This window comes from Choloepus didactylus, chromosome X, assembly GCF_015220235.1.
Source record: "Choloepus didactylus isolate mChoDid1 chromosome X, mChoDid1.pri, whole genome shotgun sequence".
Taxonomy (NCBI): Eukaryota; Metazoa; Chordata; class Mammalia; order Pilosa; family Megalonychidae; genus Choloepus; species Choloepus didactylus.
In genome coordinates this window covers 38,680,223-38,691,728 of record NC_051334.1, presented here as the reverse complement: position 1 = coordinate 38,691,728, position 11,506 = coordinate 38,680,223, and positions in this window count along the sequence as shown.

Below are 11,506 nucleotides of genomic sequence, written 5' to 3'. Positions count from 1 at the left end.
GAACATCCTTGGACATATGTCTTTTTGTAGTTGTTTGATTCTTTCTGTAGGATAAATTTCTACAAGCTGAATTTCTGGATCAAAAAGTGCACATTTCAAATTTTGATATATATTGCCAGATTGCCATACAGAAATCATGTACTGATTTACACTCCCACCATCAACGATGTGTAAGTATGACCATTTTCTCACACTATCAGGCTCTTCTTTAACACAAAATCCTTGATAGCTATTTATAGAACCCTAAACATAGTCCACATAATTTTTCTTTCCCTATAGATTTTGAAGGAAAAAAAAGGACAAGATCAAATTTGGTGAGTTTCAATGGTTCTGGATATTTTAGTTCTTTTATTAATTCATCAGATCCTCTCTATGAAACTATTTATTATAAAGTGAAATACGTCTGAAGCAAGAGATCCGGTTGAAAAACCCACCCAAAAGCATTTGGTTTTCAAATATCTAATGGACTTCTTCCTAAGGCATCTCACTCCTGGGGGGGGTTCCCCCAACAAGGACCTCATCATTCATAGCAAGGCTTCCTAGCCCACCTACAACTCCTGTGGTTCTTTTAGCCACACACATTTCTGTGTCATCTAGAAATACACTGCTCTTCTTGATGAGCTCTCTCACTTCACTTAGATGCATATGCTGGGTTTCACTTAGTTACTGAAATCTGGAGAGAGAAAAAAATCACAGGTGGAGGTAGAGTGGTGTGAACACCTGGCCTTTCATACCAGAATTCAGGAGACACCTGTGACCTCCAAACAAAGCATCCCAATATATGTCTCACCTCTTGAATAAAGTTCTGGAGAGATTTTGCCTAACTAGATGTCAGTAAAAAGTTTGGAAAAGTAACTGACAATGCAAGAAAATGAGGGTGCTAATTTCTTAATGGGGTAGCAAATTCTAACCCATGAAACCTTTCATCATCAAGACTTTTGTCTTTGGACCGTCCTTCTTGGAGGCTCGGATGGCATTATCCACCTGGGAGAGCCCTGCTTGCCTCTCTGTATCGTCCTCCCATTATGCTTCCAGGGTTGCTTGACCAAAGATGCAGCAAAGATGGCGATGAAGGTGGGTGGGAACATAGCTATTATATCATAGAATATGGAAATGTCTAAATAATGCTGACAGCCAAAGAGACCCTAGTTTATTTTGGCATAAGCATGCATGCTTAACTGATAGTTATTTTAGAAGTAGCAGTTTGGATTCACAGAAGAAAGCAGAAATCTCTGCAAGCATTATGCAAAAGAAGGAATTTAGTACAGGGAATTGGGGGCTTATGATATCATTGGAAGGGCTGAAGGAGTGGGTTCTAAGCTGCAACCCCCATGAATGATTCGTGAAACAATATAGTGCTGACTCACCAGAGTAGTACTATCTTTGAGCCCACCTCTGGAATACTGAGTTCAAAAACAGAGCATTATAATTGTACTCCAGGGGTCAGGAAACCAGAATCAAGAAGGGGTTGCTGTCCCTGGACCCATTGCTATCACTATCTTTCAAAACCCAGAAGCCTGGAGAAGGGACATGGGAACTTCACATTTCTACCAATGTATCTTTCCTGCAGAAAAACAGCAAACAAGACAGGAACATGGCCCCTGCCTCACTTATGCTTTACAGAACTCACATGGATTCATCTAGTCAGCCAAACCTAAAATTCACGTCCAGAATCCAAGCTACCAAGGAATCTAGGAAAACGTAGTTTACCCATCTATGCTCTCCAGTATAGAAAAGTAGGCGAGAAAGGGCAAGGGGGTAGAAGGTGAGCAGGCCACTCCCAGTATCCACCACAAAAGGCAAGTTTCCTTACCCATGGAAACACTCACACACTGCAATGCAAATGATGCTCAATTAGAGAGAAACACCATGCCTGAAATAATCAACTTCTATGGCTTCCAAAGGAGTTAGCTGATTGCTACCTTCTAGAGGGTCTGTCATTCTTGAGCAAAGCTGATCGTCTCCAGGAATTTGGGACATTATTTTTGCAAAACTTAGATTCACTCAAGGGCTGCATTCACAGGTGTGACTCAAATAGTCCACCTTTCTGTCTCTTCAGGACAGAGGAAGGCTCACTCTTTCCTGATCATGCACATACCTTGTTTCCTTTCCCTTCCATGCAGGTGATGGGAAGCTCTTCTGTGAATGTGACTTGTTGAAAAGTTGCCCCACAAAATAAATACTTGTAGGGTCTATTAATTTCTAGTATTATCAGGTGACATGACGGGAGTGACCTTAGTGATCAGCTAGTACAATACCCTTATTTTACAGCCAAGTCAATAGGCCCAGAGAGGGGAAATGATTTCTCCAAAGTCTCAAAGCAATTTAGTTTCAGTAGTTTCAATAGTAGGACTAGAACCTAGGTCCCTTCACTCCAAGACTAGGGTATTTGTTGCCATCTCTTTATAGAGCTCTCTGCTGAATCTCTTCAGGAAAGGGAATATATTTCCTACTAGTCATGGGGTGTGGCAGACCCTGGGATTAGCTAACCTAACAGTCATTCTTAAAGCCTTCTTTGCCACCATCCACTGAAAGCTAGATGCTCAATTTCCCAGCCTCCTTTGCAGCCAGGAATGGATATGTGACCCAGTTTGGACCAATAGTATGAAATGAAAGGCTCCCAGAGAGCTTCTCTGACAAAAGGGATGTCACCCAATATAAAAGCCTTTTTGTTTGTTTGTGTTTTTGATCATCAACATTGCTTCCTGTCTTTGAATGAGGTTGTGATGCTTGGAATTGTGGCTACCATCATTCAACCATGAGTCTACAAACAAGAGGACAAAATGCCAACACACAGGGCTTGGCAGAGTAGAAGGGAGGCAAGAGCTTGGGTCATTGAGCAGATCACTCAGCTGCCTGAGACCCTGAAGGACTTTCTTAAAGGTGAGTTAGAGAATGGAAAAAAGTCAGTTAATTGCATGACTTTTAAGTGTCTTTGATATGATTACACAAGTAGAACTGTACATCATGAAAAAAATTAGAAAATGCAACTAAATAAAGAAACAAAGGTGAAATCACCTGTAATCCCACCACCTAGAAATAATGACTGTGGAGTTTTTGTGTGTGCCTTTCCAGATTTACACATACACATACACACACATCTAATGACATGGTGACTGCAAGCACAGGCTCTCAAACCAGACTGCCCGAGTTCAAATCCCTGCTCTGCTGTTTTTTTAGCTGTATAATTTTTTAGCAAATTTCTTAACCTCTCTGTGCCTCAGTTACCTTTTTTAATAATAACAGTATCTATCCCATAGGGATTTTATGGAGATTAAATGAGTTCATTTTGGTAAAGCACTTGGGTCAACACCTTGAAAATAGTATTTGATAAGTATGAGCTATTGTTATATATTTACACAAATATCATCCTACCATACACACTGCGTAGTGATCTGTTTTGTTCACTTGAGAGTTGCATCCTGACCAGAAGGACCTAGGTTATTCACATACTTAGTCACAGCTCAGGATCCAAGAGAGTCAACTGATACTGTTTGTAGTCGATTGTTTATTGTTTACAGGATGGTTTTTGGCATTGATGGGCCTTCCCATAAGCCCTTTCTTACCACCAGAGAGCAGAGCAATGTATTGCTGCAAGAGTTTTTGCTACTTTCTATAATTTACTCCTCTTGGCTGACTCAACATCATCTTCTTGTAGGTACTACTTACTTGTGAGTTTTCCACCACCAGCACAATGAATTAAAATATTTTTGTCTCCTTTATGCAGCCTGCAGCATGATAGGCAAGAAAGTGTTTTTTTATTATCTTCTCATAGTTGGGATGTTTTCAAGTGTTCATCTCAATGCCAAAAAAATGACCAGAAATGCCAGTATGATCAAATGAAATGGCAAACCCATACACACATAAATGCTATGTGCAATTTCATTAGGTCATTTCCCCCACCCAAAATGAAGCTGAAGAGGGACCTCTGGGGAAGATGGAGGAGTAGGGAGCTCCAGGACCCAGTCCTTCCACCAAAACAACTATTAAACATGCAGGAACTTTCTGAAACAACTATTTTGAAACTCTGGAGTCTAGTAGAGCACTGTGCAGCATCCAGGAAAGAGTAGGGGGAAGAGGCTGATCAATTATGGCAAAAAAACTGTAAATTGCTCTCTCCATGCAGAGGCTATGGGCACCCATCCCTCACTCTCATGGCAGACTAGCTGCTGGTAATAGAAATGGACATAAAAAAGCCCCAAGACAGAGATGTGCACAGCTGATTGCTGACTGTGGCTTTTGATAAGTGAGTTTGGATGGCTGGTTCCCAGCTCTGACGGCAGCTGTTTTTTCAACATGCCCTAGACAAAGGTGGTAGCAGCCATTGTTTCAACCTTCCCTAGACAGTGGTGGAGGCACTGGAGATTTAAACACACAGCATCTCCTCAGGCCTGCAGGGGAAAATTAGCTGAAAGCCTGCATTTGCTGGGCAAGCCAGGAAAGTTCAGCTTCGGGGAGACATCAGAGAAGATTTTGGAGCCCTTCCTGATCCCTACCCCAGGGCACATTGGAGACAGCCAGCGCCCCCTTTGTGGATCCATGGCCTTGTTGTGGCTGGGAAAGTCTGACTTGGGAAAGTCCTCTCCAGAATGACCTCCCTCCCAGAATTTTCCCTCCAGGCAAAATCAGCATGAGACAATGAAAGGAGTATAAGAAACTATAGAGGCAGACAGTCTGAGGCAAAGGCATGCCAGTGTTAAAGAGAGGGAGGTCTTGTCTTTTGGGGAACAGAGAGGAAAACCAAACTCCTGCAAACAGGGAATGCCAAAACAACTAGCAAGCAAAAGCCCAGGAGAAGACAGGGAAAACCCTGTACACTGCATTCACCTTGGGCAGACCTTTCTGATAAGGCTGAAGCTCAAGAAAATCTCCATCATATCACCAGCTGGTTACAAAATGAGGACACAGAATCCAAGGAAATAAATCCCAGATTTAAAAAATATTAAAATGTACAGTGTGCAACAACAGAGTACAAGACAAACAGAGAAACAGGAAATGATGGCTTATCCAAAGGAAGAGGATAAAAATACAAAAACACCAAAGAAGAAGATGATAATGTGGACATACAGAACAAGACCTTTAAAAAAATGATCTCAAAAATGCTCAAGAAGTTGAAGGAAAGTACAGAAAAAGAACTAAATGATATCAGGAAAACAATGAAAGAACAATATGAAAGTCTAAATAAACAGATAGAAATTTTAAAAATGAACCAAACAGAACTACTGGAGTTGAAGACTACAATAACTGAAGTGAAAATGCCCAGGAGGGTTTCAAGAGCAGATTGGAGCTGGCAAAAGAAAGAATCAGTGAACTTGAAGACTAGACATTTGAAATGAGTCAGGCTGAAGAGCAGAAAGAAAAAAGAAATATTAAAGGCCAAAATAGCCTAAGACAGCTATGGGACACCCATATATGCATTATGGGTGTCCCAGAAGAAGAAGAAAGAAAGGGGCAGAAGGAAGAGTCAAAGAAATAATGGCAGAGAATTTCCCAAACTTAGCAAAAGGCATGACTATGCCCATCCAAGAAGAGAAAAATACACCCTGTCATGTATTGATTACACTCTCAAATGCAAAGGACAAGGAAAGAGTTCTGAAAGCTGCAAGAGAAAAGCAGCATTTCATGTACAAGGGAGTCCCAATTAGATTGAGTTCCAATTTCTCATCAGAAACCATAGGGGCAAGAAGGCAGGGGGTTGAGATACTTAAAAAGCTGAAGGCAAACAACTGGCAGCCAAGGATTTTATATCTGGTGAAACCCTCTTTCAAGCATGAGGGAGCGATTAAGACATTCTCAGATAAACAAACGCTGAAGGAGTTCATCACTGCTAGACTGGCCCTACAAGCAATGCAAAACGGATTTCTTCAGACTGAAAGGAAAGGACAGTAGACAGTGGTTCAAAACATCATAATTATAATTATGGGTAATTATAAATGCCAGTATTATTGTATTGCATTGTTTGGTATGTAACTATACTTCTTACTTCCTACAGGTGCTAAAAAGCAAATGCATAAAAAGTAATGATAAATTGATGTCTTTGTAAATATAATTTACAAAGATATAAGTGGTGTGCCAGTTTGAATGTATTATCTCCCCCCAAATGCCATTATCTTTGATATAATCTTGTGTGGGCAGACCTATCAGTGTTAATTAGATTGTAATTCTTTGAGTGTTTCCACGGAGATGCGCCCCACCCAACTGTGGGTGATGACTCTGATTGGATAATTTCCATGGAGGTGTTGGCCCCACCCATTCAGGGTGGGTCTGAATTAAATTACTGGAGCACTTTATCAGCTCAAACAGAAGGAGCAGGCTTGCTACAGCCAAGAGGGACACTTTGAGGAATGTGCAGGAGCTGAGAGAGGAACTGCAGTTTACAGAGACATTTTGGAGACAGCCTTTGAAAGCAGACTTTTGCTCTGGAGAAGCTAAGAGAGGACAAACGCCCCAAGAGCAACTGAGGGTGACAGTTTGGAGAGAAGCTGAAGCCTAGAAAGGAACATCCTGGGAGAAAGCCATTTTGAAACCAGAACTTTGGAGCAGAGGCCAGCCATGTGCCTTCCCAGCTAACAGAGGTTTTCTGGACACCATTGGCCATCCTCCAGTGAAGGTACCCGATTGCTGATGTGTTACCTTGGACACTTTATGGCCTTAAGACTGTAACTGTGTAACCAAATAAACCCCCTTTTATAAAAGCCAATCCATCTATGGCATTTTGCATTCCAGCAGCATTAGTAAGCTAGAACAAGTGGTAACAAGTACAAAAAATGGTGGGGGGACAGAGGGGTATAGAGGAAGTAAACATGCATGCATCAAAGTTAAGTTGGTATCAAACTAAATACTATAGTTATATATCTAGGATGTTAAATTTTAACCCCATGATAATCACAAGGAAAATAGATGAAAAATATATCCAGATAGCCGTGAGAAGGCACTCCAAAAGGTACAACACAAAAAAGCAAATAAGTATAAAAATAAGCTTTAATGGAAGTAAGGGACAAAAAAGCTATAAGACTTACAAAGGCTAAATAGCAAATGGCAGAAGAAAGCACTATACTGAATTATCAGTAGTGACTTTAAATGTAAGTGGATTAAACTCTCCAGTCAAAAGGCAGAGATGGGCAGAATGGATAAAAAAGCATGACCGTAATACATGCTGCCTGCAACAGACTCACCCTAAAGTAAAAAATGCAACTAGGTTGAGGGTGAAAAGATGGAAAAAATACACCCTGCTAGTAGTAACCCAAAGAGAGCTGAAGTGGCTATACTAATATCAGGTAAAATAGACTTAAGTCAAAAACAGTTACAAGGGACAAGGACATTTATTATATACTGATAAAGGGGAAAATTCAACAGGAAGATGTAACAATTATAAATATATATGCACCTAACAGCAGAGCCCCAAAATATATGAAGCAAATACTGCCAGATTTGAAGGGAGAAATTTATGGTTCTATGTTAATAGTAGGAGACTTTAACACATCACTCTCAGTAATGGATACAACATTGAGTCAGAAGGTTAATAAGGAAGCACAGGACTTGAATGATATGCTAAACCAACTAGACCTAACAGACATATAAAGAACTCTGCTCCCAACAAAAACAGAATACACATTCTTCTCAAGTGCACATGGATCATTCTCTAAGATTGACCATATGTTGGGTCACAAAACAAGTCTCAATAAACTTAAAAATATTGAAGTCATACAATGTATATTCTCCAACCACAATGGAATGAACTGGTAATCAATGACAGAAGGAGAAAATGGAAAATTCACAAATATGTGGAAATTAAACAACATACTCTTAAATAACCAATGGGTTAAAGAGGAAATCAGAAGCAAAATGAGGAAATGTCTTGAGGTGAATAAAAATGAAGATACAACATACTGAAACTTACAGGATTCAGCAAAGGCAGTGCTGAGAAGGAAATTTATAGCTCTAATGCTTACATTTAACAGAAGAAAAACTACAAATCAGAGACCTAACCTGAAAACTGGAAGAACTAGAAAAAGAAGAGCAAAATAAACCCAAAGTGAGCAGAAGGAAGGGAATAACAAAGATTAGAGTGGAGATAAATAGAATAGAAAAAAAGAGAGGATTAACAAAACCAAAAGTTGGTTCTTTGAAAAGATCAATAAAATTGACAAACCTTTAGCTAGACTGACAAAGAAAAAAAGAGAGAGGATACAAATAACAAAAATCAGAAATGAAAAGGGGAACATTACTGCCAATCCCACTGAAATAAAAAGGTCTATAAGAGGATACTGTGAAACACACAAACTACCTGCATTGACTATAGAAGATAGAAGATCTCAACAAAGCAATTACTAGTAAAGAGATTGAATTGGTAATAAAAAACCTCCTAACAAAGACAAGCCCAGGACCAGATGGCTTCACAGGAGAATTCTACCGAAGTTAAGGAGACTTAACTCCAATTCTGCTCTCCCTCTTCCAAACAATTGAAGAGGGGAACACATCACCCTCATACCAAAGCCAGATAAAGATACCACAAGTAAAGAAAACTAAAGATCAGTCAATATCTCTTATGAATATAGATTCAAAAATCCTCAGCAGAGCACTAGCAAAGAAAATCCAACAGCACATTAAAAGAATGATACACCCTGATCAAGTGGGATTTATCCCTGGTATGCAATGTTGGCTCGATACGAGAAAATCAATTAACATAACATACCACATTAACAGAATGAAGGAAAAAAAACAAACAATCATCTCAATTGATGCAGAAAAGACATTTGACAAAATATAGCACCATTTCTTGATAAAAAAATTAGAACACTCGGAATAGATGGAAACTTTCTCAGCATGATAAAGGGCATATATGAAAAGCTCACAGCTAAACATTCTATTTAATGGTGAAAGACAAAAAGCTTTTCCTCTGAGATCAGGAACAAGACAAGAATGCCCACTGTCACCACTGTTATTCAACATTGTACTGGAAGTTTTTTTTTCACAGCAATTAGGCAAGAAAAAGAAATAAAAGGCAATCAAACTGGAAAGGAAGAAATGAAACTTTCCCTATTTGCAGATGATATGCTCCTATATGCAGAAAATCCTGATAAAACCACAATGAAGTTCCTAGAGCCAATAAGTGTATTCAGCAAAGTGGTGCCATACAAGATCAACACCCAAAAATCAGTAGTGTTTCTATACACAAGCAATGAACAATCAGAAAAAGAAATCAAGAAGAAAATTCCATTCACAATAACTAAAAGAATCAGATATCTAGGAATAAATCTAACTAAGGATATAAAGGACTGGTACACAGAAAACTGCAAAACATTGCCAAAAGTTATTAAAGAAGACTTAAATAAATGGAAGGATATTCCACATTCATGGGTTGGAAAACTAAATGTCATTAAGATGTCAATAATACTTGGAGCAATTTACAGATTCAATGCAATCCCAATCAAAATTCCAGCAACTTTCTTTGTAGAAATGGAAAAGCCAACCAGCAAATTTGTATGGAAGGGTAAGGGGCTCAGAACAGCTAAAGCCATCTTGAAAAAGAAGAATGAAGTTGGAGGACTCAAACTTTCTGATCTTAAAGCTTATTACAAAGCCACAGTAATGAAAACAGCATGGTAATGGCACAAATACAGACATATAGAGACCAATGGAATAGAGTTGAGAGCTCAGAAGTCAACCCTTGCATTTATGGCCAATTGATTTTTTTTATTTTTTTTACCACCCTCACCACTATCTGTATAAGGACATCTCCATTTCTTCCACAAAGAAGGAGGAATAGTCAAAGAAAGTAGAGAGACAAAAGAAAAAAAAGGAAGAGAAAAAAACATGACAGCTAGGAAGCAACAAAAGGAAAGATAGCATTAAACTAAAATAGAATAAAGAGTCAGACAACATCACCAATGCCAAGAGTCCCATACCCCTCCCTTATGTCCCCCTCTTATATGCATTTAGCTTTGGTATATTGCCTTTGTTACATTAAAGGAAGCATAATACAATGTTTCTGTTAATTAAAGTCTGTAGTTTGCATTGATTGTATTTTCCCCCCAAACCACCCTATTTTTAACACCTTGCAAGGCTGACATTCATTTGTTCTCCCTCATGTAAAAACACATTTGTACATTTTATCACAATTTTTGAGCACTCTAGGTTTCACTGAGTTATACAGTCCCAGTCTTTACCTTTTTTCTTTTGTTCTGGTGTCCCACATGCTCCTAACCTTCCTCTTTCAACCATATTCACAGTCATCTTTGTTCAGTGTACTTCCATTGCTGTGCTACCATCACCCAAAACTGTGTTCCAAACCTCTCACTCCTGTCTTTTCCTATCTGTCTGTAGTGCCCCCCTTTAGTATTTCCTGTAGAGCAGGCATCTTATTCACAAGCTCCGTCATTGTCTGTTTGTTAGAGAATATTTTAAACTCTCCCTCACATTTGAAGGGCAGTTTTGCTGGATATAGGATTCTTGATTGGCAGTGTTTCTCTTTCAGTATCTTAAATATATCACACCACTTCCTTCTTGCCTCCATGGTTTCTACTGAGAAATTCACACATAGTCTTATCAAGCTTCCTTTGTATGTGATGGATCGCTTTTCTCTTGCTGCTTTCAGGATTCTCTTTGTCTTTGACATTTGATAATCTGATTATTAAGTGTCTTGGCATACGTCTATTCAGATCTATTCTGTTTAGGGTACGCTGTGCTTCTTGGATCCATAATTATATGTCTTTCATAGGAGATGGGAAATTTTCATTGATTATTTCTTTTAATATTGCTTCTGCCCCCTTTCCCTTCTCTTTCTGGGACACCCATGACAAGTACATTCATGCATTTCATGTTGTCATTCAATTCCCTGAGACATTGCTCATATTTTTCCTTTCTTTTCCCTATCTGTTCTTTTGTGTGTAGGATTTCAGGTGCCTTGTTCTCCAGTTCCTGAGTGTTTTCTTCTGCCTCTTGAGATGTGCTGTTGTATGTCCCCACTGAGTCTTTCATCTCTTGTGTTGTGCCTTTCATTTCCATAGATGCTGCCAGTTGTTTTTTTGAACTTTTGATTTCTACCTTATATTTGCCCAGTGTTTTCATTATACACTTCATCTCTTTTGCCATATCTTTGCTAAACTTTTTGAACTGATTTAGCATTAGTTGTTTAAATTCCTGTATCTCATTTGAAGTGTAAGTTTGTTCCTTTGACTGGGCTGTAGCTTTATTTTCCTTAGTGTAGGTTGTATTTTTCTGTTGTCTAGGCATCTGGTTTGGTTTCTTTGGTTACCCCAATCAGTTATTTCCAGACCAGAACGGGCTCAGATCTCAGAAGGTGGCAATATTCAGTATCAGGTCTCCCTGAGGGCGTGTACATTTATAAAAATGTGCTATCGTCAATTGTAACAAACATTCCACACCAATTTAAGGTGTTGTTTGTGGGGTGGTATATTGAAATGTTGTATTTTATGCATGATTGTTCTGTAAATCTACACTTCTCTAATTTTTTTTTTTTAAATGAAGCTGAAGGGCAAGGCGA